The sequence below is a fragment of the Globicephala melas genome, chromosome 17 (genome assembly GCF_963455315.2).
Source record: "Globicephala melas chromosome 17, mGloMel1.2, whole genome shotgun sequence".
Lineage (NCBI taxonomy): Eukaryota > Metazoa > Chordata > Mammalia > Artiodactyla > Delphinidae > Globicephala > Globicephala melas.
Window position 1 is genome coordinate 37777505 of NC_083330.1, and position 25060 is coordinate 37802564.

General features: G+C 36.7%; 1 long non-coding RNA gene across 1 annotated transcript in view; it reads right to left on the reverse strand.

Moving 5' to 3' along the window:
* LOC132593761 (uncharacterized) overlaps positions 1 to 25051 on the reverse strand; it is a 138230-nt gene extending 113179 nt beyond the window's left edge. The window contains exon 1 of the long non-coding RNA XR_009559569.1: positions 24866 to 25051. This is a non-coding gene — a long non-coding RNA (uncharacterized lncRNA). The remainder of the gene's footprint in view (positions 1 to 24865) is intronic.
* Positions 25052 to 25060: the final 9 nt, after the last annotated feature.

Genomic DNA, 25060 nt, shown 5'->3' on the forward strand with positions numbered 1-25060 from the left:
TCAATCAATGTGATACACCATATTAACAAACTCAGGAAGAAAAACCATATGATCATCTCAGTAGATGAATAAAAAGCTTCAGAAAAAATTCAATACCCATTTATGATAAAAAAAAAAACCCTCCAGAAAGTAGGCATAGAGGGAACGTACCTCAACATAATAAAGGCCATGTATGACAAACCCATAGCCAACATCGCTCTCAAAGGTGAAAAACTGATACCATATCCTCTAAGATCAGGAACAAGACAAGGTTGTCCACTCTCACTACTATTATTCAACATAGTTTTGGAAGTTTTAGCCACAGCAATCAGAGAAGAAAAAGAAATAAAAGGAATCCAAATTGGAAAAGAAGAAGTAAAGCTGTCACTGTTTGCAGATGACATGATACTATACATAGAGAATCCTAAAGATGCTACCAGAAAACTACTAGAGCTAATCAATGAATTTGGTAAAGTAGCAGGATACAAAATTAATGCACAGAAATCACTTGCACTCCTATACATTAATGATGAAAAATCTGAAAGAGAAATTAAGGAAATACTCCCATTTATCACTGCAACAAAAACAATAAAATACCTAGGAATAAACCTACCTAAGGAGATAAAAGACCTGTATGCAGAAAACTATAAGACACTGATGAAAGACATTAAACACAATACAAACAGATGGAGAGATATACCATGTTCTTGGACTGGAAGAATCAACATTGTGAAAATGATTATACTATGCAAAGCAATCTACAGATTCAATTCAATGCAATCCCTATCAAACTACCAATGGCATTTTTCACAGAACTAGAACAAAAAATTGCACAATTTGTATGGAAACACAAAAGACCCCAAACAGCCAAAGCAATCTTGAGAAAGAAAAATGGAGCTGGAGGAATCAGGCTCCCAGACTTCAGACTATACTATAACGCTACAGTAATCAAGACAGTATGGTACTGGCACAAAAACAGAAATATAGATCAATGGAACAGAATAGAAAGCCCAGGGATAGACCCATGCACATATGGTCACCTTATTTTTCATAAAAGAGTCAAGAATATACAATGGAGAAAAGACAGCCTCTTCAATAAGTGGTGCTGGGAAAACTGGACAGCTACATGTAAAAGAATGAAATTAGAACACTCCCTAACACCATACATAAAAATAAACTCAAAACGGGTTAAAGACTTAAATGTAAGGCCAGACTCTATAAAACTCTTACAAGAAAACATAGGCAGAACACTCTATGACATAAATCACAGCAAGATCCTTTTTGCCCCACCCCTAGAGAAATGGAAATAAAAACAAAAATAAACAAATGGGACCTAATGAAACATAAAAGCTTTTGCACAGCACAGGAAACCATAAACAAGACGAAAAGACAACCCTCAGAATGGGAGAAAATATTTAGAAATGAAGCAACTGACAAAGGATTAATATCCAAAATTTACAAGCAGCTCATGCAGCTCAGTATCAAAAAAAGAAACAACCCAATCCAAAAATGGGCAGAAGACCTAAATAGACATTTCTCCAAAGAAGATATACAGATTGCCAACAAAAACATGAAAGGATGCTCAACATCACTAATCATTAGAGAAATGCAACTCAAAACTACAATGATGTATCACCTGACACCAGTCACAATGGCCATCAGCAAAAAATCTACAAACAATAAATGCTGGAGAGCGTGTGGAGAAAAGAGAACCCTGTTACACTGTTGGTGGGAATGTAAACTGATACAGCCACTATGGAGAACAGTATAGAGGTACATAAAATACTAAAAGTATAGCTACCATACGGCCCAGCAATCCCACTACTGGGCATATACCCCGAGAAAACCATAATTCTAAAGAGTCATGTAGCACAATGTTCATTGCAGCTCTATTTACAACAGTCTGGACATGGAAGCAACCTAAGTGTCCATCAACAGATGAATGGATAAAGAAGATGTGGCACATATATACAATGAAATATTAATCAGCCATAAAAAGAAATGAAATTGAGTTATGTGCAGTGAAGTGAATGGGCCTAGAGTCTGTCATACAGAGTGAAGTAAGTCAGAAAGAGAAAAACAAATACCATATGCTAACACATATATATGGAATCTAAAACAAAATGGTTATGAAGAACCTAGGGGCAGGACAGGAATAAAGACACAGATGTAGAGAATGGACTTGAGGACAAGGGGAGAGGGAAGGGTAGGCTGGGATGAAGTGAGAGAGTGCATGGAGTTATATATACTACCAAATGTAAAATAGATAGCTAGTGGGAAGCAGCCACATAGCACAGGGAGATCAGCTCGGTGCTTTGTGACCACCTAGAGCGGTGTGATAGGGAGGGTGGGAGGGAGATGCAAGAGGGAGGAGATATGGGGATATATGTATATGTATAGCTGATTCACTTTGTTATAAAGCAGAAACTAACACACCTTTGTAAAGCAATTATACTCCAACAAAAATGTTAAAAAAAATAAAAAGTACTCATATTGTGGCACAAAAGCAGCCATAGACAAAACATAAACAAATGGGAGAATCTGTGTTCCAATAAAACTTTATTTACAATAACAGGCAGTAAGTTGGATTGTTTGCTGACCCCGATCTATATACATTTCTGTATCTTGTTTTCTGTATATGTCTTAGAGTGAATTTTATATCAGAATATTAGCGAGATCTCGTTTTTAAAGAAGTATATGAAAAGCTACTGTATGGATGTATCAAAATTTATTTAGCCAATCCTATACTGATACACATTTTGGTTGTTTTCTAATTTTTTGTTATTATAAATAATTGATAAAGTAAATTACATTTTACATACTTCTCTTTGTACATGTATGAACATATATCTTGGATATGTTCCTAGAGGTAGAAACATACAATTTAAATTGACATTGCCAAATTGCCCTCCAATTTTCCACTCCACCAACAATACATGAAACAGAATGTCTCATACGGCACCATATTGATATAGAAATAAAGTTCGGATCCAGCTTTATTATTTTACAGTTCTACAGAGGTATGCTCAGTTTTCCCAGGATCATGTAGTAAGTCCATTATCTTTACCTACTAATTTGAAACGTTATCTTTTACAAAGGTTTCCGTCTTTAATAATAGCGAAGAAAAATGTTCACTATCAACATATAAAATAAAGTATTTAAAATCTGAATGTCAAATTTTCATCAAAGCTATCTTCTCTTCCTCCCCTCAAATCTAGGAGTAAGCAATTTTATCTTGATGCTATGATGTATCAATCTATAAAAGGAACATGGAGATCAGTTTAGATGAACACATTACCCATGGTCTAATTCTGAAAACATCACAACTAGCTGTTGATACCATAAACATGAGAAGCAAGCAGTTGTGTGTGTGTATGTTTTTATTAAAGTACCACTATATTTTCTCATTCCTTTCTAAAATTCCACAATTCTATGAAAGAACAATATAAAGATCTGTACTCACAACCCTGAGACTATGTCACAGTCAGGTCTGGTGGGAGAAGAGACCTTTCATTGGGACATCTGTCCTTTGGCAGCTGGCACTGAACAATGCAAAGCATAAGGGTAGATTACCAAAGGTCACGCTAGATCTGCACTGTCCTACACACACTCCATATTGTTAGTATTGGACTATATGGTAACCAGTAGCTACACGTGGCTATAGAGCACTTGAAATGTAGATAGTCCAAAATAAGATTGAGATGCAAAATACACACTGCATTTCTAAGAAATTATGAAAAAAGAATGTAAAATATCTCAATAATTTTTATATTGTTTACATACTAAAATGCTAAAACTTTGAATATATTCATTAAATAAAATATGAAAATTAACTTTATTCTTTCTTTTTATTTTTTTAATGTAGCCACCACAAGATTTATAATTACAAACATGGCTCATTTTATATTTTTATTAGACAGTGGTATTAGTTCACAGCAATAGAACTTGTAACTTTAGGATATGACTTGAAGGATTAGCTGTGACTCTTGGAGACCACAAATAGGAACTGCAATCTTAGGGATTCCTAAAAGTTCAGTGTGAATAGTAGATAACACAATACACTAGGAAGAAGGAACATTATTCATTCTGCAAATATGAATTTAGCACCAATTATTGCCAGGAACATGCCTGGTATTTGATCAGGACTATAGACTCCTTGATAACTGTATAACTTTGACCTTGTCAAACCATTAAACTTCTCTGAGTCCCATGGATTTGCATGTAAAATTGGCCTTGCCTGAAGAGAAGAGATTGGAATGAATGCACTCTTGAAATCCTTTTCTGCATCAAGATCTATGATTCTGTACATATTTCAATTTTGTAATCAAGGTCTCTAACTGGATATAAAACTGTATTAGAAAAGCTTACATCATAAATTTATAAACCACAGTTTTGCACATAATTTACTAAGAACATTTTCTCTCAGCATGTAACTATATTTCTTTAGTGTGTAAAACATTCAATTCTGTAATCAATAGTGAGCTAAAAAGAGAGACAAAATCATATTTTGTACCATATTCTGACGGTTTTATTTTGAGGTACATAGATTTTTTTTCATTTATTTATTTAACACATTTAATGAGTATAAGGCCAGATGCTATACAGGAAACAAACATTCATAATGATAGTCCCTGTTCTCAAATAACTTATCTCTGTAAAGCTTCCCCAACTTCCCTGGCCAGAGTTACTCCTAAAGGTAGAATTAGTTATTCCATTGTCCATGCCTCTATTACAACATTCAACATACTTTTTCTGTTTATATTTCTGCTTCCTCCCTAGACCATAATCTCCTTGGCAAAGGGATTATCTTATTCATCTTTGAACCCAGTACTTAACATATAAGGGATGCATGTTGAACAACTGACATGTGACTATTACCATAATCAATAAGGAAGAGATGGACAACCTGTGCTCCATATGTGACACCCTGAGAAGAACACACCATCAACTATGCAGTATTTTTTGCCAAGAACGCATAACCTCAGTCTGTTATTAGGAAACATCTGACAAGCACAAAATGATAAACATTCTACTAAGAAAGCGGGGCACAAAGGATTACAGTGTTACAAAATATTAATGTCACAAAAGACAAAAAGGTTATAGAAATGTTCTATATTAAAGAAAGCTAAAGAAACGTGACAATTAAATGTGATACCTTATCCTAGACTGGATCTTTTACTAGAATGGAAAAACTGCTATCAGGGATATTATTAGGTCAATGGACAAAACTGGACTATGAATGATAGACTAAGGTATTGTATCAATATTAACTTATGAATTTGATACCTTCATTATGGTTATGTAAAAAAGTATTCCTATTTTTAGGAAATATACATGAAGATACTTTAAAGGATTATAATATATGTAACCTTCAAATAGGTCAGCAAAAAATTCTGCACACATACACACACACACACACACATGCAAACATATGCACAGAGAACAAATGATAAAGCAAATGTGGTCAAATGTTAGCAATAGATGAACCTGGGTAAATAGTGTGTGCATATGTTCCTTGTACTGTTTTTATATTTGCAGTTTTGAAATTATTTCCAAATGAAATGTTTTTAAAAGGACAAATATATATACATATATATGTGTGTGTGTGTATATATATATATATATATATATATACATATGATGCTCAACTTCACTGCTATTCACAGAAATGCAAATTAAAACAAGGAGAAAGCATTATTCACTATTGGCAAAATTTTAAAGAATAGATAATATTCAGTAAACGCAAGGGTGTAGAGAAAGTAATACTTTTCTCACACACTGTTGAAAGGAACAGAAATTTATAAGTCTTTTTAGAGAATAATTTGGCACTTAAATCTTTTAGCCCAGAAATTTAAACTTTAAACCATTAACCTTTTAAACCCAAAAGTTCAACTTCTAGGAATTTTTCTTAAAGATTGCACACACCTTGTGCACATTGATAAGGTATAAAGTGATCACTTCAGTATTGTTTGTAATAGCAAAAAATGGTAGATAACCTACATATCCAACAATAGGTTAATAGTTAATGCATAATGAAACATTCATACCATGGAGTACTACATAGCCACTAAATAGAATGAGATAGACGTATATTTTGCTATACAAAAATTTCCAAGTACATTATCAATATATTTTAAACAATTTACAAAATAGCCTACATAGTATTTACAATTCCATAAAAACTTAACTTGTGTCATTGTATGTTTTATATTAATAGAAATATATATATATATATATACACACACACACACGTTTCTTTTTATTGGCTGGAGTTTTATATAAAATAGTTACCATACCATATATATAAGTATATGTACCATCTAAAACCCTAGTCAATAGAAAAGAAATATTTACCAAAAGAGACAGATCAAGCTGGCAGAGTAGGAGGATGCTGGGCTCACCTTCCCTCATGAACACATCAAAACTATAATGACATATAGAATGACTCTTGCTGAAATTGACCTGGGGACTAGCAGAACAGCTCTTCTACAACTAAGATTATAAAGAAAGACCCACACAGAGTCTGGAAGGAAGTGAGGAGAAGCAATTTGGTCGGGACCTGCACCCCTAGTGGGGGAAACAGAGAGGAGAGGACATTACAAGCTCGGGGATCCTCCCTGCGGAGTAAGGGGTCCGAGCTACATATTAGACATGCCAGCCCTGGGGTGTGACACCATGAAGATGAAGCACCTTAGCTGGTCTAAAACCCACTGGGGCTTATCAGAAGGCTGTAAGAAACTGAGACTCCACTCTTAAAGAGCATGCACAGAGCCTGGCTCACTCCCAGTCATAGCGCTGAGGCAGCACTCCCCAGCATGCCAGGGCTGCCCCAGAGCACTCCTCCAGCCCGCACTGGGCTCCTGCTCCAGCCCCTCTTGCTCCAACGCTGCTCCCCACTAAGAGGGAGTCCGCCATTGCCAACAAGAGTGCACAAACTTGGAGGGAATGGAGCCAGCTTGGACTCTGGCCCTGCCTCTGACCAGCATGGAGGCAGCCATTGCCAGCACATGCCTTCTGATTGCACGCAACTGCAAGGGAATGAGGCTAACTCCAGAGCAGAGACCACCATCGTCATAGCATGCATCCCTGTGTATACTTGGGACAGGATAAGGCTAGCTCAGTGGTGTGACACCAACCCCTCCAGCCCAAACACAGGCTCTAACCAAGGCGCTTACCCCAGAGGAAAAATGAAACCAACACAGAAGTACAGCCCCAAGCCTCAGGCTCAGGCCCCATCCCAAACCAAGGCAAAGACTACCATCACACCTGGGAGAAATCTAGCTTCCTCAAAGTTCCTGCTCCAGCCCCACGGGCTCTGCCCTAGCCCCTGATAGGGCAGTAACAGCCACTGATCACGGAAAAACTCCAACTTGCACCTGGCTCTTGCTCTAGTCACTCCGCCTCCAGACCCACCCACCACCAAAGTGGTGCTGCCAGCACACCCTGGGGAAGACATGATCCCTGCCTACTTCAGATCCAGTTCTCTGACCAAAGACACTGGGCACACACAGACTGAAAAGGGATGCTCTCACACAAGGACACGACTTCAAAACCAAGTCACCTAATTTCATAGAGACAAAGTTGAACAAAATGAAAAGACAGAGGAATATGTTTAAAATGAAAGAAAAAGAAAAACCCTGAACAAAAAACCTGATGAAACAGAAAGAAATAATTTATGGAAAAAAAAAAAGAGCTCAAAGCAATAATAAGCTGAACTGGGGAAAAGAATATATGAACACAGTGAGAATTTTAACAAAGAACTAGAAAATATTTTTTTTAAAAAAGAATCCGTCAGAACCAAAGAATACAATAACTGAAATGAAAAACACACTAGAGGGAATTAACAGCATATTAGGTGATAGAGAAGAACACATAAACAATCTGAAAGATCGAATAATGGAAATCATCCAATCACAGCAGCAAAAAGAAAAACACATTTAAAAAAATGAGAATAGTTTAAGGGACCTCTGAGAAAACATCAAGCATACTAACATTTGCATTATAGGAGGCCCAGAAGAAGAAGAGAGAGAAAAGGGTGAAAAGGTATTTGATGAAATTATGGCTGAAAACTTCCCGAACCTGAAGAAGAAAACAGATACCCAGGTCCATGAAGCACAGAGAGTCCCAAACAAGATGAACAAAAAGAGAAGCACACCAAGACATATCATAATTAAAATGGCAAAAGTTAAAGATAAAAAATAATTCTAAAGACAGGAAGAGAAAAATGAGTTATATACAAGGGAACCCCATAAGGCTATCAGCTGATTTTTCAGCAGAACCTTTGCAGGCCAGTAGGGAATGGCAAGATATATTTAAAGTGCTGAAAGGACAAAATCTACAACCTAGATAACCAAGGTTATCATTCAGAATTGAAGAGGAGACAAAGAACTTCTCAGAGAAGCAAAAACTAAAAGGGTTCATCAATAATAAACCAGTCTTACAAGAAGTGTTAAAGGGTCTTCTTACTAAGTGGAAAAAAAAGGCTACAACAAGAAATAAGAAATTATAGAAAGGGAAAAATCCTGCTGGTAAAGGCTATGGATCAACCACTTAAATTAGCTAGTACAAAGGTTAAAAGACAAAGATTGTGAAGTCAACTATAACAACAATAAACAGTTAAGGGATAGACATCAAGATGTAAAATATGACATCAAAAACACAAAACAGGGCTTCCCTGGTGGCACAGTGGTTGAGAGTCCACGTGCTGATGCAGGGGACATGGGTTCATGCCCCGGTCCGGGAAGATTCCACATGCCACAGAGCAGCTAGGCCCGTGAGTCATGGCTGCTAAGCCTGAGCGTCTGGAGCCTGTGCTCCACAACGGGAGAGGCCACAACAGTGAGAGGCCCACGTACCGCAAAAAAAAAAAAAAAAAAAAAAACCACACACAAAACATGGTGGGGCAGCTGAAATGTAGAGCTTTTAGAATGTGTTTGAACTTAAATGACTACCAGTTTTTAATAAGTAGAAATGGTTATAGATCAACATGTAAATACAAATCAAAAAACCTACAATAGATATACAAAACTAGAGAGAAAGGAACACAAATATAACACTAAAGAAAATCATCAAACCACAAAACAAGAGACTAAAAGAAGAAAAAAAGAACAGAGAACTACAAAACAACCAGAACACAGAAAAAAAAAAATGGCAATAAGTGCATGCCTATCAATAATCACTTTAAATGTCGATGGATTAAATGCCCAATCAAAAGACAAAGAGTGGCTAACTGGATGAAAAAATAAGACCCATCTATATGCTGCCTAAAAGATACTCACTTCTGAGCTAAAGACACACAGACTGAAAGTGAGGGGATGGAAAAACGCAAATGGAAACAAAGAGAAAGCTGGGTAGCAATATTCATATCAGAAAAAAAATAGACTTTAAAACAAAGTCTATAATAAAAAACAAAGAAGGGCATTATATAATGATAAAGAGAACAATACAAGAAGCAGATATAATGTTCATCAACATATATACAAATATTAACAGACATGAAGGGAGAAATTAACAATAATACAATAATAATAGGGGACTTTAACACCCCACTTACATCAATGGACAGATCATCCAGAAAAAAAATCAATAAGGAAACACTGGCCTTAGATCAGGGTCCCCAACCCCCAGGCCACAGACCAGTACCAGTCCGCAGCCTGTTAGGAACTGGGCCACACAGTAAGAGGTAAGTAGTGGGCGAGTGAGTGAAACTTCATCTACCACTCGCTCCCAATCACTGGCAATCGTTGGCATTACTGCCTGAACCATCCCCCCTGCCCCCCGGTCCATGGAAAAATTGTCTTTCACAAAGCCGGTCCCTTGGGCCAAAAAGGTTGGGGACCACTGCCCTAAATGACACATTAGACCGGTTGGACTTAGTAGATATCTACAGGACATTCCATCCAATACCAGTAGAATACATATTCTTTTCAAGTGCACATGGAATATTTCTAGGAGAGACCACATACTAGGCCACAAAACAAGTCTCAACAAACTTAAAAGGATAGAAATTATATCGAGCATTTTTTCCACAATGGTGTGAAATTAGAAATCAATTACAGGAAGAAAAATGGGAAAAACACAATCACATGAAGACTAAACAATATGTTAATAAAAAAAACAATGGGTCAATGAAGAAATCAAAGAGGAAATCAGAAAATACCTTGCAACCAATTAGAATAAAGCCATAACCTTCCAAAAATCTATGGAATGCAACAAAACTAGAGAAGTTTATACTGATAGAGGCCTACCTCATGAAACAAGAAAAATGTCAGATAAACTACCTAACCTATCACCTAAAGGAATTAGAAAAAGAACAAACAAACACCAAAGTCAGAAGAAGGAAGGAAATAATAAAGATCAGAGAGGAAACAAATTAAATAGAGACAAAAAAATGATGTAGAAAAGATCAATAAAACCAAGAACTTGGTTTTGGAAAAGATAAACAAAATAGATAAGCCATTAGAGAGACCATTAAAAAATGGGGAAAGGACCAAAATGAACAAAATAAGAAATGAAAAACAAGTTACAATCAGTATCACAGAAATACAAATAATCATAAGAGAATTCTATGAACAGTTATATGCCAACAAACTGGACAACCTAGAAGAAATGGATAAATTCCTAGAAACATACAATCTTCTGAGACTGAATCAGGAAGAAATAAATAATCTGAAAATATCAATTATTAGTATTGAAATTGAAGCAGTGATCAAAAAACTCCCAACAAATACAAGTCCAGGATCAGACAGGGGAATTCTACTAAACATAAAAAGAACAGTTAATAACTATACTTCTCAAACTATTCCCAAAAATGAAGAGGAGAGAAAATTCCCAAATTTATTCTACAATGCCACTTTTACTCTAATACCAAAACCAGCCAAAGATACTACAAAAAAAAAAAAAGAAGAAGAAAGAAAGTAAAGAAAAGAAAGAAAATTACAGGCCAAAATCCCTGATGAATACAGATGCAAAAATCCTCAAAAATAATTTAGCAAATCAAATCAACATATAAATAGGTTCATAGACCATGATCAAGTTTGATTTCTTTCTTTTAAAAAATGTTTTATTTTTTTTTTTCTTCTTGGCCATGCCACACAGCATGTGGGATCTTTGCTCCCCAATCAGGGATCAAACCCGCAGCCCCTGCAGTAGAAGTGCAGAGTCTTAACCAATGGACCACCAGGGAAGTCCCAAGTTTGATTTCTTCCACGGATATAAGAATGGTTCAATGTCTGCAAATCAATCAATGTGATATACCACATTAGCAAAAGGAAAGATAAGAATCACACGATCTTCTCAATAGGTGGCAGAAAAAGCATCTGACAAAACTCAACACCCATTTATGATAAAAATGCTCAACAAAGTAGGTATAGAGGGAATATATCTCAACATAATAAAGGCCATATATGACAAGACCACAGCTAACATCATACTCAATGTAGAAAATTGGAAAGAATTTCCTTAAAGTTCAGGAATAAGACAAGGATGCCCACTCTTGCCACTTTTATTCAACATAGTATTGAAACTCCTAGCCACAGCAATCAGTCAAGAAAAAGAAACAAAAGGCATCCAAACTGGAAGGGAAGAAGTAAAACTGTCACTATTTGCAAATGACATGATACTGCATATAGGAAACCCTAAAGTCTCTGCCAGAAAACTATTAGAGCCCAATAAATGAATTCAGTAAAGCTGCAGGTATAAGATTAATATACAGAAATCTGTTGCTTTTTTTTTTTTAATTTGGCTGCACTGCACGTCTTGCAGGATCTTAGTTACCCGACCAGAGATCAAACCCAGGCCCCAGCAGTGAAAGTGCCATATCCTAACCAGTGGACTGCCAGGTAATTCCCCTAAGAAAACAATCCCATTTACAGTCAAATCAAAAAGAATTAAATACCTAGGAATAAATATAACTAGGGAAGTGAAAGACCTATACTCTGAAAAATATAAAACACTGATGAAGGAAATTGAAGATGATACAAATAAATATAAAGATATCCCATGTTCATGGAAAGAATTAATATCATTAAAATGTCCATACTATGCAAAGCCATCTATAGATTCAGTGAAATCCCTATCAAAATACCCATAACATATTTCATAGAACAAGAACAAATAATCCTAAAATTTGTATAGAACCACAAAAAAACCCACAAATAGCCAAACAATCTTCAAAACAAAAATGAACAAAGTTGGAAGTGCCCTGCCCCTGACTTCAGAATACACTGCAAAGCTACAGGAATCAAAACAGTATGGTATGAGCACAAAAACAGACACATAGATCAATGGAACAGAATAGAGAGCCCAGAAATAAACCCATGCACATATGGTGAATTAAGCTATGACAAAGGAGGCAAAGTCATACAATGGGTAAAATATAGTCTTTTCAATAAGTGGTGATGGGAAAACTGGAGAGCTACATCTAAAAGAATAAACTTAGAACATTTCCTCATACCATATACAAAAATAAAATTGATTAACGACTGAAATGTAAGTCTGAAAATAATAAAACTCGAGAAGATAACCTAGGCAGTACACCCTTTGACATAAGTCTTAGTGATATTATTGGCAGGGGGGTCTGCCTCCTCAATCAAGGGATACAAAAGCAAAACTAAACAAATGGAACCTAATTAAACTTAAAAGCTTTTCCACAGTGAAGTAAATCATCAACAAAACAGAAAGGCCACCTCCTGAATGGGAGAAGATATTTGAAAGTGGCATGTCTGATAACGGGTTAATATCCACAATATATAAAGAGCTCATAAAAATCAATATTAAAAAATGAATAATCCAATTTTAAAAATGGGCAGAATACCTGAGCTGACTTTTTTCAAAAGAAGACTTAGATGACATATATGATCATCTCAATAGATGCAGAAAAAGCTTCTGGTAAACATCCATTTATGATAAAAAAATCTCCAGAGAGTGGGCATAGAGGGAAAATACCTCAACATAATAAAGGCCATATATGACAAACCCACATCTAACATCATACTCTATGGTGAAAAGCTGAAAATTTTTTCTCTAAGATCAGGAAAAAGAAGAGAATACTCACTCTCACCACTTTCCTTCAACATAGTTCTGGAAGTCCTAGCCACAGCAATCAGAAAAGAAAAAGAAATAAAAGTAATCCAAATTGGAAAGGAAGAAGTAAAACTGTCACTGTTTGCAGATGACATGATACTATACTTAGAAAATCCTAAAGAAGCCACCAGAAAACTACTACAGCTCATCAATGAATTCAGTAAAGTTGCAGGATACAAAATTAATATATAGAAATCTGTTGCATTTCTATACATTAACAATGAACTATCAGAAAGAGAAAATAGGGAAACAATCCTGTTTACCATTGCAATATAAAGAATAAAATACCTAGGAATAAACCTACTTAAGTAAGTAAAAGACCTGTACTTGGAAAACTATAAGACACTGATGAAAGAAATTGAAGAGGACACAAAAGATGGAAAGATATACCATACTTATGGATTGGTAGAATTAATATTGTTAAAATGACCATAATACCCAAGGCAATCTACAAATTCAGTGCAATCCCTATCAAAATACCAATAGCATTTTTTCACAGAAATAGAAAAAATAATTTTAAAATTTGTATGGAAAAACAAAAGACTCCTAGTAGCCAAAACAATTTTAAGAAAGAAGAACAGAGCTGAAGGAATTATGTTCCCTGACTTCATACTATTCTACAAAGCTACAGTAATCAAAACAGTGTAGTACTGGCACAAAAACAGACACATAGATCAATAGAACAGAATAGAGAGCCCATAAATAAACCGACACACTCATGGTCAATTAATCTATCACAAAGGAGGCAAGAATATACAATGGAGAAAAGACAGTCTCTTCAATAAGTGGTGCTGGGGAAACTGGACAGCTACATGTAAAAGAATGAAATTAGAACATTCTTTAACACTATATACAAAAATAAACTCAAAATGAATTAAATACCTAAATTGATATTATAAAACTCCTAGGGGAAAAAAAACATAAGCAGAACACTCTGACACAGCAATATTTTTTTTGGATCTGTCTCCTAAAGCAAAGGAAACAAGAGAAAAAAATAAACAAATGGGCCTAATTAAACTTAAAAGCTTTTATACAGCAAAGGAAACCACTGACAAAATGAAAAGAAAACCTACCGAATGAGAGAAGATATTTGCAAATGATATGACCAATAAGGGATTAATATCCAACATATATAAACAGCTCATACAACTCAACATCAAAAAAACAAACCACCCAATTAAAAACTGGTCAGAAGAACTGAATAGACATTTTTCCAAAGAGAAAATGCAGATGGCCAACAGGCACATGAAAAGATGCTCAACATTGCTAATCATCAGGAAAATGCAAATCAAAACCATGATAAGATTTCACTTCATGCCTGTCAGAATGGCTATCATCAAAAAGAACACAAATTACAAATGTTGGTGAGAATGTGGAGAAAAGGGAACCCCTGTACACTGTTGGTGGGAACGTTAATTAGTGCAGCCACACTGAAAAATTGTATGGAGATTTCTCAAAAAACTAAAAATAGAGCTGGCAAATGACCCAGCAATTCCACTCCTGGGTATATATCCCCCAAAAACCCCAAAAACACTAATTCAAAAAGATACATGCACTCCAATGTTCACAGTAGCATTATTTACAATAGCCAAGATATGGAAGCAACTCATGTGCCCATCAACATATGAATGGATAAAGAAGATGTGTTATACATACACAATGGAAGGCTACTCAGCCATCAAAAAAGAAAATATTGCCATGTGCAACAACATGGATGGACTTGGAGGGTATTACGCTAAGTGAAATAAGTCAGACAGAGAAAGACAGATACTGCATGACATCACTTATATGTGGAATCTAAAAAATATAACAAACTATTTTGAATATAACAAAAAAGCAGACTTACAGATATAGAGAAAAAACTACTGATTACCACTGGGGAGAGGGGCAATATACGATTTGGGGATTAAGAGGTCCATAGTATTATGTATAAGCTACAAAGATAAACTGTACAACACATGGAATATAGCCAATATCTTGTGATAACTACATATGGAGTATAAGCTTTACAAATTGTGAATCACTATATTGTACACCTGCAACTTATATAATAGTGTACATCAACCATAACTCAATAAAAAAAGATAATATTACAGACAACTTTGAGCTTCTAGTCAACAACTTAGATAACATGGACTGGTAGGGAGCATTGAGGTGATGTTAATGTATAACCAAGACTAAGCCACTGTATGGGTTGTAGTTTCAAATATATTGTTAGTAACATTGATAATGTACCATGAAACTATTATTAATAAAAACAAAATGTGAGGAAAGGGAAGAGGTAGGAATTATGAAGATGCTAATTTCCTTATTTTTCATAGGAGAGTTAAACATAGAACCTGAAATTTAAGCACATGTTTACAAAATGTGAAAACTTCTATTCTTAATGACTTCCCTTTTTTAAATCTTAGATCTTTTAGGAACTAATATCTTGTGGAACAGGAATATTATTTTCTAAATTTCAAGACCTCCTTATATTGTACTTTATTTCTTTTTTCTCTGTTATTAAATTCAATAAAATTAAAGTTAACATTTTAATTAAAAACAATGTCTTTAAAAATATCCTATCTTTACCCCAATTTCAAAACAACTACAAAATTATAAGACTGTATAGTACTGGCACAAGGGTCAACATAAAAATCAATGGCAAGAAGTTGAGATCCAGAAATTAACCCTTATATTAATGATCAATTATTTTCAACAAGGGTACCAAGACACTCAGTGGGGAAAAAATTGTCTCTTCCATGAATGTTCTGGGACAACTGAATAATTACATGCAAAAGAATGAACTTTGACCCCTCCTCACACCATACACAAAATTTAGCTCAAACTAGACCATAGACATAAATGTAAGTGCCCAAACTATAAAATTCTTAAAAGAAAATATAGGAGTGATTCTTCGTGACCTTAGGTAGGAAAAGAAGGCTTTGCCTAAACTAAGCACCAAAAGCACTAGGTACAAAAGAAAAATTAGATAAACTGAATTTCATCAAAATTAAAAACTTTTGTGCTTCAAAAGATACTATCAAGAAAGTGAAAAGAGGGCTTCCCTGGTGGCACAGTGGTTGAGAGTCCACCTGCCGATGCAGGGGACATGGGTTCGTGCCCCAGTCCGGGAAGATCCCACATGCTGTGGAGCGGCTGGGCCCGTGAGCCATGGCCGCTAAGCCTGCGCGTCCAGAGCCTGTGCTCCGCAACGGGAGAGGCCACAACAGTAAGAGGCCCACATACCGCAAACAAAAAAAAAAAAAGGAAGAGAGTGAAAAGACAATCCATATATAGGAGAAAATATTTGCAAATCTATATATCTGATAAGGACTTATATCTAGAATATATAAAGAACATTTATAAGTCAGTAATAAAAAGACAAACAACCCAGTTTAAAAATAGACAAAAGATACAAATAGTTACTTCTCCAAAACAGATTTACAAATGGCCAATAAGAACATGAAAAGATGCTCAACGTTACTAGCCATCAGGGAAATGGAAATCAAAACCATTTTGAGATACCACTTCATACTCACTTGGATGGCTAGAATCAATAAAGTCAGATAATACCAAGTGTTGGTGAGGATGTGGAGAAATTGGAGCTCTCACACACTGCTAGTGGGAATGTAAAATGGTGCAGCCACTTTGCAAAATTGTCTGGAAGTTCCTCAAAAAGTTAAACATAGTATTATCAAAGGATCCAGTAATTCCACTCCTAGGTATATAACCATGAGAAATGGAAACATGTGTCCACACAAAACCTTGAAGGCACATGTTCATAGCAGCATGATTTGTAATAGCCAAAAAGTGGAAATAACCCAAATGTCTATCAACAGATGAATGGATAAGTCAAATTGGTATATCCATACAATGGAATATTACTCAGCAATAAAAAGAACAAAGTTCTGATACATATTATAAGATGAATGGACCCTTGAAAACATTATCTTAAGTGAAAAAGGTCAGTCACAAAAGACCGCATATTGTATGATTTCATTTATATATGTCCCAAAGAGGTAAATCTATAGAGACTGAAAGTAGATTATTGATTGCCTGGGGCTGGGAGGATTGAGGAGAAATAGAGAGTGACCACTAATGTGTGCAGAGTTTCTTTTGGGGGTGATAAAAATGTTCTAAAATTGATTGTGGTAATAGATTGTACAAGTCTGTAAATGTACTAAAAAAGATGGAATTGTACACTTTAAATAGGCAAATTGTATGGTGTATAAATTATATCACAATAAAGCTGTCCCCAAAAAGTGGATTAGGAAAATAAATTGTGGTTACAGCCATTAAAAATTTTTTTCACGTTAAGGCCAACTTGATTTATCTTAAAAGTCAACAAACAAGTTTCTCTTGTTTCGAGTAATTAAATCCATTCAGAATATCTCTAATATAAATGGTTTAGAATTGGTCCAGCTATAAACAAATAGGCCAGTAGAATAGAATGCCTAGAAACAGGCAAAACTATGTATGGGAAATTGGTATATGACAGAAGTAGTAAAAAAAAAAAAAAAAAAAAAAAGAAAAAATCAGTTAGGATGGGGGGGTGTTGAACCAAAACTTCAATACATTAATTTGGCACAAGTGGTTATCCATATAGAAAAAGATAAAATTAGATCTTAACCTCTGAATATATACAAAAATAAATTTCAACTAGATTAAAGACCTAATATTAAAAACTTCTGCTCTGCAAAAGTGATTACAAACAACATGAAAAGACAAACCATTTCTATACAGATACTCTAGAGAAAATAAAGTACATATACATTGCAGCATATTTTGTAAATAGGAAAAAAAACAACCAATATTTACCAGAAGAACGAAAACACCGTCATTTATTCATACAAAAGAAATCTATACAGTACGAAATGTAACAACATGGATAAATCTCTAAAACATAATGCTGTGTTAAAAAGTAAATTTCAAAAAGGTATATAAAATATTATACCAGTTATGTAAAGTTCAAAAACATAAAAATAGTACATCATTAATAAACACATACACATAAAGTAGAAATATACAAACAAACATGGAAAGAATACACACCACCTTGAAGATAGCAATATTATGAGACAAAAGGGACAGAGGGAATAAGATGAAGGGGTAGGGCTTTAACTCATCTAGAACTTTTGCTTATTTAAAAAAACTGAAGCAAATATGGTAAAATCCGCCCAGTAAATATACTACTATAGGGGTCAGTTAATTATTTTCTGTATGTTTGATATATTTCATAATGTAAAAAAAAAATCAAATAATGCCCCAAATAAAATTTTAAAACACATATAAAGATCTTATTTTTATAAGATTGCTTGTCTTCATGCCTATGTGTTTATATATGTGTGTGTATATATATATGTATGTGTATATATGCTCTACCTCTATTTATTAGATAGGTAGATAGATCAATCTAGAAAAATGTTCACCTAATATTAACATAACATCATATAGCATTGGCATTTATTTTCTTTACTACGCTTTTCAAGTTTTGATGCTACTTCTAATAACAAATATATGTCTTTTTTTTCTAAAAGTCAAAGAGTTTTGCTTTATATTTTTCCATACCTTATTCATATTTCCTTGGTTTTTACCTAATGTACATTTCCTGTTCCAGGACCCACCCCATCCAGTATATCACATTACATTTAGTTGTCATGTCTCTTTAAGGTCTTCTTGGCTGTGACAGTTTCTCAGACTTTCCTTATTTTTAGTGACCTTGACAAATTTTAGGAGTAATGGTCAGGTATATTGTAAAGTATCCCTGAACTGGGATTTATCTGATGTGTTTCTCATGGTTACACTGGGGTTATGGGTTATCAGGAAGAAGACCGTAAGTTTAAGGTACATCATATAAAGGGTACATACTAGTAACATGACTTACCACCGTTGATATTGACCTTAATCACCTGGCTGAGGTGGTGTGTGTCATGTTTCTCTGCTGTAAAGTTACTCTTTTTTCCCTCTTCGCGAGGAAGTCACCATGTGCTGCTCACACTTAAGGAGTGGGTAGCTATCCCCCACGTCTTTGAGGGCATAGCGTCTACAGAGAATATTTGGAATTACTAACACGGGAGATTTGTCTCTTCTTCTCCATTTATTTGTTTGTTTATTCCTTCCTTCCTTCAATCATTTATTTATCTCAGCATGAACTCAGGGATATTTACTTTTTAATGTGGGTTATAATCAATTACCACTTTATTTTATTGCTCAAATTGTCCCAACTTTGGTCATTGGGATCCCTTTCAACTGGCCCCTCTGTCTCTTTGACATAGCACCCTCAGTGTGTTGTTTTTGTTTTGTTTTATATCAATTTTTCAAAGCAATATGCATAAAGATCAATGTATTAATTAGAGAGATGCTAATAGATATATTAATAATGCTTAGTACACTGTCACGCACACTCAATCATAAGTAAAATTACTGATATAACTTAGCTAACAATAGTAGCTCAACAACAATATTATTAAAAAGTTCTACGTTATTTTTTGAATTTTTCACATTGGAAAACACTGATAGCTCTATTACTAGGAGTTAACCTCTGTGGAGCACTTACTATGTCGGGTACCATGCTAAGCGCTTAACATCTACTGTTCCATTTAACCCTCACAATAACCCTATGGCTAAACCTTGAGGAATATAAGGCTTAGTTTCATCACTCTAGGAGTCAAGGATGGTGCTTCTCAAAGTGTGGTCCCTGGACCAGCAGCATCAGTATCACCTGAGAATTTGTTATAAATGCATATTCTTGGCTCTCACTCCAGACCTGCCAAATCAGAAACTCTGGGGTGGGGCTTAGAAGGTTGTGTTTTAACATGCCCTCCAGGTGGTTCTGAGGCATGCTAACAGTTGAGAAAATGATGGAGCCAGAATTTAATTCCAGGTATGAGACCTCAGAGTCCATCAAAGCCCATGTGCTTTATCACTTAATAATACTCCACCCCTTAACTACTAAAAAGAAAACCGGCTATAGGTGATCTCTACTTAAAAACTGGTGTTAAATGAGATAGGATTCTGGGGTAGTTTCATTCTATACTCTTTGCTTCTAGTGCTTGACCAAGTAATTTTAAATACTAAATTCACCACTAGAAGGAGCCCCTATATCCCCTCAAGTATTGAATCTTTAAAGCAAAAAATAAAATCATACAAACCAAAAAAAGCCTAAAATTTTACTGGAGAGAGGTTTTATTTCTGTGCATCAGCATTAAAACAATTTGCTTAAGCTTCTTAACATGGGACAGCTGCATCTGAAGTTATATTGTTTAGGCATAAACACTAGCAAATAAATACAATATATCATGGTTGGTCATTTAACATCTTTCTTCATTTCTAAAATGGGACAGGGACTTCCCTGGTGGTCCAGTGGTAAAGAATCCGCCTTCCAATGCAGGGGATGCAGGTTCCATCCCTGGTCAGGGAACTAAGATCCCACATGCTGTGGGGCAACTAAGCCCACATGCCACAACTATTGAGCTCGCACACTTCAACGAGACGCCTCAGCTAGAAAGAAGCCCATATGCCGTACCTAGAGAGAAAACCTGAGCAGAGAGTGCGTAAAGAAAAGATCCTGCAGGCCTCAACAAAGATCCCGTGTGCCACAGCTAAGACCCAACGCAGCCAAAAGAAAAACATAAGGAAAATAAATAAATATTTTTTTAAAAATAAAATGGGACAAAAGGGTAGGGGAGGAGAAATATTAACAAAATAATAACATAATTTAAGTAAAATAATCTAATTTAAACATCATCTCTAAAGTTCTAAAGAAAGAATAGAAAAAAATTTTTAATGATCCAGTTATGTGTATAGCTGTCTCTTTCCACGTTATTCAGAGCACATGGATTAAAGATTGGTAAATCCAGCATCTGGTACATGATGAGTTCTCAGTAAGTAGGGCTGAATAAATGAGTGAATGAAGTTAATGTAACTCTTTGTCTCCACTGGACCTTTCTTAAGCCATCCCGCACTGGAATTTATTCATTATACAAAATAAGATTGTGCTGTTTTTCACAATAAATATACAAATATCATATAGTGGTTTATGAAAAGGCAGTTGTAGTTTAAGAAAAGTCAGGTTACACTGCTTGTAACCTGGAACAATAATCCCGAGAGATTTTGGAATGCTACAACCAATGATGGGCACACCCTCTCCTTATTCCAAACATGAAATGACATTCATTGACTACTTAGTATTTTATGTTTATATTTGTTTAATAACTTTGGAAAAAAGCATAATGGGGGGGAGTGGATCCTGGTACAGTGGAAAGAGCACTGGAGAGAGAGGGAAGACAAAGGATTTAATTCCAGCTCCCCTACTATCTCATCATGTGACCTTGGCCATGGCACTTGGCCTCCCCAGGCCCCCAGCTCCTCTTCTATGAGAGGTGTCCTAGGAGAAAGTATAGTCTATAAGAAAGAAAGTTTCTCCAAGCAGTGCAAACACTGGAGAACAATTGTAATGATGCATGTTTTGAAATGTCTGTTGACAGGAGAATAAGATCAAAGAGACTAAATGTCAGGAGAAGGGTTCCTAGAACACATTCAGCCCATTCGTTGGGTGGAGACTGAAAGAGTGCACTTCAATATATATTTATTCAACAATTACTATACTATATATGAGGCATCTGCTAAAAGATATGAGTTACATGATGAATAAGATAGTCCTTGCTATAGCACATCAATATCTTCACATAGATACCAAGATAAGGACTTTGATGGTTAATCTGTGTCACCTTGACTAGGCCACAGGATGCCCAGACATTTGGCTAAACATTACTCTGGGTGTGTTTGTAAGGGTGTTTCTGGATGGGCTCAACATTTGAATTGGTAGACCGAGGAAAAGGGATTGCCCTCCCTAATGTGGGTGGGCCTCATCCAACCAATTTAAGACCTGACAAAAACAAAAAGGCTGAGGAAGAGGGATTTCCTCCTGCCTGACTGTGTGAGCTGAGATTTTGGTTTTTTCCAGTCTTCAGACCCAGCCAGAAACATCAGCTCTTCTTGGGTCTTGAGCCTAATAGCTTTCATACTGGAATTCATGCCATTAGCTCTCCTGGGTTTCCAGCTTGCTGACTACAAATCTTGGGAATTGGCCTCCATAATTATAGGAGCCAATTCTTTATAAGAAAACCATATATATGGTTCTCTCTGGAGAACCCTGACTAATACAAGGACCAAACTCCTTAGCATGGCCGAGATGCCCTACAAGACCTGGCCCTACCTACCCTCCCACTGCAACACATATCATCATGCCCACTTCCTCTACTCCAGCCTCACTGGTTTTCTTCCATTTCCTCACACACACCATGCTCCCTCTGTCATGGGGTTTTCACTCACTCATTCACTGGCAAACTCAGCTAATTACTGAGTTTCTACTATGAGTCAAGGACTGTGGTGGTATGGGAAATCTAACATGAACATGACAGCAAAGTGCTTGGTTTCATGGAGAATATATTCTAGTCAGGGGAGGCAAACAACATATAAACAAATAGAGAGTAGCATGTGCTTCAAAGGAAACAAAAAAGGGTGATATGGTAACAGCTAGGTGATCAGAGAAAGCCTCACTCTCTAGATCTCTTTTAAGTAGAATTCTATATGATGAAAAGGGGCCAGGCATGTGGAGATATGAGAACGGAGTGTTCTAGGCAGAGAAAACAAACACAAAACTGACTCTGAAATGAGCTAGATATATGCTAGAGACAGAAAGAAAGATATTGTAGCTATAGCACACTGGGGCAGTGAGCGAAGGTAGGCAAGAGTGAGATACAGCCTTAATAACCAGAGTAAGAATTTAAAATTTTATTTTAAGTACACTGGGAGTGTGTCTTAGTCCATTGAGCTGCTATAGCAAAAATGCCACAAACTGGGTAGCATAGAAAAAAAAAAAACAGAAATTTACTTCTCACAATTCATGATCCAAGATCATGGCACTGGCCAATTCAGTGCCTGCTGAGACCGTCTGCTCAGTACACGATGTCAGAAGGAGCTAGGGAGCTCTCCGGAGTCTCTTGTATAAGAGCACTTAATCCCATTCACGAGGTCTCTGCCCTCATGCCCTAAGCACCTTCCAAAGGCCCCACATCCTAATACCATCACCTTAGTGGGTAGGATTTCAACATATGAATTTTGGGGAGACACAAACATTCAGACGCATCCAGCAGAGGCTCTGAAAGGTTGGCGTGATCTGACCCACATCTTTTATTTTGCACTTCAGTGTGTAACTACGGACATGAAGAGACCAGTAAGAAGGGTTTGCAGTAAAGGTGAATGATGCCAGTAGTTTGGATTACGGTGATGTAGAAATGAAGAAGGAATGGTTCAGGATATGTTTTGGAGGTAGAACAGGTGAGAACTGCCAGCATGCCTGGGGAAAAGAAAGGATGACTGCTAGGTTTCTGACTAGAACAATCAGCTGGAGGTTGGTACCATTTTCTGAAACATGAAGTTGAGGTATAGATGGGAATGGGGTGGAGGGGGGAGGGCAATTTGCCTGTATTATCCCTCTCTTTGGACTGTTTTTCCTTCCCTCTTCACCTAGTTACCCCCTTCCCAATTATTGGATCTCAGCTCAAACATCACTTTAGTCCTTTCCCCAAATAGTTCAAAACAAACGTTTATATTCAGTACATGCTCTCTTGGTGTCATCTATTTTTCCTTAGTACTTGTGTCACATTGCAGAAGTGGCTACTAACATGTTGCCTTTTTTGCCCCTGCTGACAGCCTTCCCACCAGAAGACTTGGTAGCGAGACCATCCTAGATCATCCAGCCACCAGCAGACCCGCCAGCTGACCAGGAATGTATGAAAGAGCCCAGCTGAGCAAACCCAAAGTAGAAAAACCACCCAGCTCACTCACGGAATCCCGAGTTAGCTAAAGCATTGCTGTAAGCCACTAGGTTTTGTGGTGGTTTGCTACACAGCAAAAACTGATACAATAGCACACAACTCAGTTACAATCTTACATGTATCAATATTTGTTTGATTAGTGTCTATCCCTCCAAGTGGGCTCTGTAAGAGTAAAGACTATTCTGGTTTTAAGTTACCACTCCATGCTCAGAGCTCGGCATAACATCTGGAACACACCAGGCAGTCAATGGATAACTTCCTGAATGAATGCAAGGGGAGAAGAGAGGCATACACTGTAACATGAGAGAATAAAAGTTCTGTAAGAGAGGTAACATAGGACGGGGGACATCCGTTTGTCCAAAACAAAGTTTTATCAGCACCAAGTGGTGAGGAACACAAGGCCAAGATTACATTGCCTCTGCCTCCAAGAGCTCAAAAGTCTAGACTACGGGACACAGTACAAAATCAACAGAATACACGACTTTGGAAGGGGGCCCTAACGCTGTCTGGAAGAGGGAAGAGTGCAAATTGTCACGGTAGGGTTCTTGAAAGAAATAAAGCCTAGATTTAGTCCTGATGGTGTTTACTTGGAAGAGCAGCAGAAGTGAAGGCCAAGGATAGGGGGTTTTGTTTGTTATTTATCTCGGGTTATATCGCAAAGGTTTAAGTGTCTCCTCATCAAACTCTAAGGCCCTTCAGGGCCGGGAAGGTTACGGGCGGAGAGGGGATTCTTATCTTTGTATTATTCCCAGTGTCGAACATTACTTTTTCCACAAAATGGGAACTCAGTAAATATTTGCTGAATAAGTGAAAAGCTGAATAAATGAATAAGGCGGAAAGCACTGCTCCTTCCAAGAGCCCACAAGTTAGGCTTCAACACAGAGAAGTGGACAAGATGAGCACAGTTTCTAAGACTCAGCGTCGCATAAGCAGAGACTGGCCCCACTGGCCTCCAGTTTTCCCTCCCTCCTCGTTACCGTTTGACCCGCTTTTCTCCTGCAAACTTTGCTCACAGTCCAGCATGTAGGGACGGAGGCGGGAGTTTGGTGGCGGGTTGCCGCAGGACGCGGAGAGGCCCGGCAGCCCCCAGCCTTCCGCCGCGTTCCAGACGCTCGCGCGGGCAGGAGCACGCAGGTGGACGCGCCGGCCGCTGGGCGCGGGTGGGTGCCGGG